Genomic DNA, 7,218 nt, shown 5'->3' on the forward strand with positions numbered 1-7,218 from the left:
TTTAACTTGTGTTTCTTTAATGATTCACGTGTTGATAATCTTTTCATGTGCCTCTTGACCACCTGTATGTTTTGTTTGGAGAAATGTCTATTCAGATATTCTGTGCATGTTTTTGTTTGGATTTTTTTTTTTTTTTTTTTGTATACTGAGCTGCATTAGCTGTTTGTAAATTTTGAAATTAATCCCTAGTTGCTCACATGGTTTACAAATATTGTCTCCCACTCTATGGGTTGTCCTTTCACTGTGTTTATGGTATCCTTTGCTGTGCAGAAGTTTTTGTTGTTGTTTTAGTTTAAATAGGTCCATTTGTTTATTTTTGTTTTTATTTCTATTGCCTTAGGAAGTGGATACAAAAAAATATATTGCTGCGATGAATGTCAAAGACTGTTATGCCTATGTTTTCCTCTAAGAGTTTTGTAATACCTCATCTTATATTTATGTCTTTAATCCATTTTGCACTTATTTTTGTGTACAGTGTTAGAGAATATTCCAATGTCATTCATTTACTCTGGCTGTACAATTTTCCCAGCACCACTTATTGAAGAGACTGCCTTTTCTCTTTTGATAGTCTTGCCTCTGCTGGATTTATAGTCCTCAATTTTTATTTCAGAGTGATTTTGAGGCTTCTTAGGAATTACCTGACTGTGTAGTTAATTCATGCTTGCTATTAGCTCTAGCTTATAGTTATTAATATAGAAAATGCAGTGTGTATCATAGAATATAAAGGACCTAAATGCTCAAAGTTTTCTCAGTAAATATACAATAAATCTTAGTGTAATTGAAATAATATTTGAATGAAAGAATTAATCATAATATTTGACAAAATTGCAAAATTCTGGAAGTATTTGGCAAAAAGGAAGTGCTATATATTAGTTGTTATACACAATGAAAGCTGTGTTTTGGAACGGTAGTATTTTTAAAGATTATACTGTATTAAAAATAGTTATTCATTCCTTTAAAGTATTTGAAACAATTTCATTTCCCTTGGATCATGAATATAATTTTACAAAAACAACAGACATATGTATGTGTGTCTCTATGTTTATAGTACACCCTTTAAAACCACCTTTCATTTCCCAGTTTTTCAGGGCCTGTTTCACATCTTTGTTCTGTAGGCTATATAACAGAGGATTTAACATGGGAATCACAAGGGTGTAGAACAATTAGGTCATTTTGTCTTGATGTGGAGAGTAGGAAGTATTTGGCCTGAAATACAAGAAAAGTACAGTTCCCTAGAAAATTGTCACAACATTTAAATGAGAGGTGCGGGTGGAGAAAGCTTTGAACTTCCCCTCAGAACAGTGGATCTTCAAGATTGATAGGATGATATAATAAGAGAAAAGGACTCCTGAAATGGTACTCAGTTCAATAAAACCAAAAATAGTGAATAACACCAATTCATTTACCTGTATATCAGAGCGGGAGAGGAGGAAAAGTGGAAGTAAATCACAGAAGAAATGGTTAATCTCATTTGACCCACAGAAACATAAGCGAAATGATAATGCCGTGTGTATCAGAGCATCTGCCATTCCCACCGGGTAAACCCCAGCCAAGAGCAGGGAGCACACCCGCCGGACATGCTGACCACATAGAGCAAGGGGCTGCTGACGGCCTTGTACTGGTCGTAGGCCATGACTGCCAGCAGGAGACACTCAGAGTCAGCAAAGATACAGAAGACCAAGAATTGCAGAGCACAGCCATAGAAGGGGATTGATTTGTTCTTGGCAAATAGGTCCAAGAGCATCTCAGGGTGAATTGCAGTGGAACAGCAGAGGACACAGAGGAGAGGTGACCCGGGGAAAAGTACACGGATGTGTGCAGCTGGGGATCCATCTTAATCAGGAATATCATCCCAAGATTTGCCAAGTGGCCAATGAGATAAACAATTAGAACCATGGTAAGTATGGTTGCTTTGTCCTCGGTGTTATCAGTAATTCCCAAGAAAATGAATCCAGTCATGGAGGAGCAATTCCCTCCATCCATTTTTCTTTGTTCTTGTCTAAGCTTTCAGAAAATGATCAAGAAAAGGACACATGGATGTGTAACACTTCTGCACATCTGCAGTATATCATAAGATAGAACACAATTCTATCTGCAATTGTCTTTATAGTCAGAAAATTATACATTCATGCACGTACTCTTTAAAAAGGCATAACTGTTATTATTCAATAAAAACATATACCTGGTATAGAACGTTGGGAAACTGAACCAAATCTAAATGTAATTTGTGAGGCATGTTACTTTCTACAAGCTTGTCTCTGAGCCTTCCTTTCTTTACTTCAGAGAATACATTTGATGAATTTACCTGTCTTCTCCTCTTCAAAATAATGTGGTTGAGACTCTAGTGTTAGAGATACCTGGCTGTAAGCTTCAGGACTAAGCATTTTCTGTGAATATTCCTGTGGATACAAACCAAGATAACAATTTTAATATTTCTCAAAATCATGATTGTTTTAAGAGTATCTGTATCAGTTCCAGAAATAATGAGCATATCATGGATTGATCATAATGAAATAATTATGTTTCTGGTTTTGGTTTATGTTATGTTCAGTACTTGGTGAGACATTAAGCAAGTATTAATGAGCAGTTCTCTAGATGTGTGTTTTTGTTTTGTCATAATATTAATTACCTTTTTGTGGGAATTGTCTGGTGCCAAAGAGTCTCTTTACTCATTGAAGGGAAACATTTCTACAAACTTATTTAACACATATATTTTTATCTCTTGAGCTATCCTGTAGCTCAGATGGTAAGGAATCAGCCTGCAATACAGGAGACCCTGGTTTGATTCCTGTGCCAGGAAGATCCCTGGAGAATGGGTAGGCTACCCACTCCAATATTCTTGCACTTCCCTGGTGGCTCAGATGGTAGAGAATCTACCTGCAATGTGGGAGACCTGGGTTCAATCCCTGGGTTGGGAAGATCCCCTGGAGAAAAGAACAGCTACCCACTCCAGTGAAATATAAAAAAGACTTTTTCTTTATAAAATGGGAATGAGATGAGTGATAGTAAATGCTGTGGGCTTCCCTCCTAGCTCAGCTGGTAAAGAATCTGCCTGCAATGAGGGAGACCTGGGTTTGATCCTTGGGTTGGGAATGAGCTCTTGGAGAAGGAAATAGCTACCCACTCCAGTATTCTAGCCTGGAGAATTCCATGGACTATATAGTTCGTGGGGTCACAAAGAGTCAGACACGACTGAGAGACTTTCACTTTCAATTGTTTCTGAAATATATAGACTTATCTCCATTGTGTTTCCTTGCATTTATATGTGTGTCACATGTTTGCACATTTGTGTGTCTTGCATAATATGTGAAGATTGGAATATGAATGACGTGTATATTTTTTAGACCTAAAGAATATGATATATTGTTCACATGAAGTTCAGTTTTTCACAGGTTGTTATTTGTAAGGTACTTTTGAAATAAAACAACAAGAACCTTCAAACTAATGTTTATACTTGGTGGTTGTTTTGAGACCCCCTGGACTGTAGCCCACCAGGCTCCTCTGTCCCTGGGATCCTGTATGGGTCGATACAATCTGACCATGGTCAACATGAAGAATAACACAGTTCAGCCCAGTTATTTAACCTGTGCCATTTTGAGATAGTGTTTATATAGCAAGCAAAAACTGAAGCAGTGTGAACAGAATATAAGCAGAGGGGAAAAAATGTTTTGTTGATTATTAATTATTCCTGTTACATAATTTTATGAAATCATTTTTAATGTTTTGCATTATTATGTAATGCTATGTATTATTATGTAATATAGGTAGATGTTAGATTTATAGATGAAATGAAGAAAATATTTGTAAAACATTTTTGCAACAAAGAATTTGTAGCTAGACTTACAAAAATGTTTATAAATAATAAAAACACAACCCAATTAAAAATAGGGACATGATTTGAACAGATACCTCACCAACAGATATATAAATGGCAATTAAATAATGATATAATAAATAATAATGATGAAAATAATAACAAACAGCAAAAATATAAGTTATAGAAATGTATTTTGAAATCATACATGTCCTTTTATGTCCAGGCTTCAAGTGACTGTTCTCTGTGGTGCTTCTGAATGTCATGTTAGTTGACCGGCCATTGAAGACACAGGTTATATGCTCAGTAGCTCATTGTGTTTCTGAGATACCAGAGAAGGATGTTCCATACTTTCAGTAATACTTTCACACATAAAAATAAAAGATAGGGAGGAAAACAAATACTCTGCTTGCAATTAACCTTTAGTCTACAAGATGCCACTTAGAAAAAGTTTTCAAATTAATTTGGATTAGATTGGGTATAGAAGGTTCTTGACTTGTTATTGGACAGCGTTTAAGAAAAGATATTTGATATTGTTTTGATTGCTTTCCTAGCACCCCTGCCTCACACCATCTTGTTGCACTTTATGTATTTTAATTGATTAAATAAATATATGTATTTAAGATCTATCAAGTGTTTAAAATGATTCAGGCATGATTGTCAGCATTTAGTCAAACATGCAACAGTAATTGATGTAGGTACTATACTCTCCTCATTTTACAGGTCAGACAATTGAGACAGAAAAAATAAGTAACTTGATCAAAGTGCAATTGACTAGTTGGGTACAAGAGATAGCACAGAAACCAAAGGAATATGGCTTCCTCCCTAATCCAGTAATTTTGTAAATGCAATCTTGTTAATGAGATATTCTACACATGAAAACACACACAGACACAATCTCTGAGGTTCTCACTATATCTTTTAAGAAAACCTATTACAATCTGTTCTAGCATTAACTCCCAGCTCCTAATGGTTGGAATTGACAGACTTTATTTTCTTGGGCTCCAAAATCACTGCAGATGATAACTGCAGCCATGAAATTAAAAGATGCTTGCTCCATGGGAGAACAAATATGACAAACCTAGACAGCATATTAAAAAGCAGAGACATTACTTTAGCAACAAAGGTCTGTCGAGTCAAAGCTATAGTTTTTCCAGTAGTCATGTATGGATGTGAAAGATGGACCATAAAGAAAGCTGAGCACCAAAGAATTGATGCTTTTGAACCGTCATGTTGGAGAAGACTCTTGAGAATCCCTTGGCCTGTAAGAAGATCAAACCAGTCAATAACAAAGGAATATTCATTGGAAGGACTGATGCCGAAGCTGAAGCTCCAATACTTTGGTCACCTGATATGAAGAACTGACTCATTGGAAAAGACCCCATAGCTGGAAGGACTGAAGGCAGGAGGAGAAGGAGATGACAGAGGATGAGATGGTTGGATGGCATCATCAACTCGATGGACATGAGTCTGAACAAGCTCCAGGAGTTGGTGATGGATAGGGAAGCCTGGCGTGCTGCAGTCCATGGGGTTGCAAAGAGTCAGACATCACTGAGTGACTGAACTGAATAGTTGGAAAGTTATCCAACTATTAGTTTGCAGCAATTTTGAAACTTTTAAATGTTTCTTTTATCTGGGGGCTGTTAAATGTGTTTGGCTCTGTGAAAACAAGTGTTTGATAAAATGCTTGTATGAGAAATTGGGTATGTGCTGGCAAGGTTATTGAAGGTTCTTAGCTACAGTTTGTCCCAGGCATTGCAGGGGTAAAGAATCTGCCTGTCAATGCAGAATAAGCAAGAGATACAGGTTCCATCCCTGGGTGAGGAAGAGTCCCTGGAGGAGGAAATGGCAACTCACTCCAGTATTCTTGTCTGGATAATTCCAAGGACAAAAAAGCACCTGGTGGGGTCGCAAAGAGTTGGACACGACTGAGCATACACACAGCTGGAGTTTGTAATCAGCGATTTAGATGAATCCTGGAACCTTATATCTCAGGAGGGATTTAGCTTTGGTTTTAAGACCCTTTTAGCAGCGTCTTTTACGTCTTTGTTTCTCAAACTATAAATCAAGGGATTCAGCACTGGGATGATGATGGTGTAGAACACTGAGATGATTTCTCTAGTGTTGGGAGAATACAGGTAGCTAGGTCGTGAGTAAATGAAGAGCAGAGTTCCCTGGTAGATGGCCACGGATGTCAGGTGAGAAGCACAGGTAGAGAAGGTCTTCTTCCTCCCGCTGGAAGAACGGATCTTTAAGACTGAGAGGAGAATGTAAAAGTAGGAGATGATGATGATGATGAAGCAGATAATTTCCACTGAGCTGCCATATGTGGAGAGAAGCCACTCATTAAGTGACGTGTCTGTGCACGATAACTTAAGCAAGGGAAGGAGACCACAGAAAAAATGACTAATGACATTTCTGTCATAGTATTTCAGCAAATGCAAAGGATGTGTGCACCAGGGAACTCATATTGCCTCCAAAGTATGATAAGACGATATGCAGTTGCCCCAAGACATCACAGCCGTGTACAGTAAAGGGTTACAGATGGCGACATAGCAGTCATACGCCATGGCAGCCAAGATAAAGGATTCGGTATCTGCAAAAGTACAGAAGAAATAGAACTGCAGGGCACAGCTGTGATAGGAAATTGACTTGTTCTGAGAGAGGAAGTTGACAAGCATTTTGGTAACAATGACTGAAGAATAGCAAAGGTCTACAAAGGATAGGTTACTAAGGAAAAAATACATGGGGGTTTGAAGGTGCGGATCAACCCTGATTAACATCATCAAGCCAGTGTTCCCCATTAAAATCATAGAGTACAAAGTCAGAAACAGGAGAAACAGGACAATCTGCTGTTCAGGACGAGTTGGAAACCCTAACAGAATAAACTCAGTCACCAAGGTATAGGTTCCATCTAAAAAGACCATATTCTGTGCTGTTTTCTTCTTATGAGAATTCTAATTTTATTTTATTTTTAAACTTTACATAATTGTATTAGTTTTGCCAAATATCAAAATGCCTAAGATGCTATGTTGATAGAAAGAGAAAGAGAATAGATATAATTATAAGGTTATTTTATTGTTTCAACAAAAAAAACAAGCAATCAACTCAAGAGTCCCAGACCAAATCTCCTTCCAAATATAAATTCTGAGAAACATTTTTCAGAATTTAGTAGCTTTATCTCATGGTTGATAGTTTTATTTTATTTGTTTGATTATAAGCTAGTTCTTCCACTGGACAGACATATGCAGATAACATCTCATATTTCTTACTTTTTTTAATTATCAAGTATAGACCTATAGCTAGTACAGAGGATTAAATGAATAACGAAGTAATAAATGAAATGATGATAAGAGGAAAAATATATCTGTTATTAAAAGTATGTTAACTTGAGTACGTCTTGT

At 36.8% G+C, this 7,218-nt stretch overlaps 2 pseudogenes; both read right to left on the reverse strand.

Annotated features, from left to right (window-relative positions):
• Positions 1–1,056: 1,056 nt before the first annotated feature.
• LOC109574657 (olfactory receptor 5W2-like) lies at positions 1,057–1,983 on the reverse strand (annotated as a pseudogene).
• Positions 1,984–4,952: 2,969 nt separating this feature from the next.
• On the reverse strand, positions 4,953–6,741 carry LOC139178050 (olfactory receptor 5I1-like; annotated as a pseudogene).
• Positions 6,742–7,218: the final 477 nt, after the last annotated feature.

This window comes from Bos indicus, chromosome 20 (genome assembly GCF_029378745.1).
Source record: "Bos indicus isolate NIAB-ARS_2022 breed Sahiwal x Tharparkar chromosome 20, NIAB-ARS_B.indTharparkar_mat_pri_1.0, whole genome shotgun sequence".
NCBI classification, from domain to species: Eukaryota; Metazoa; Chordata; class Mammalia; order Artiodactyla; family Bovidae; genus Bos; species Bos indicus.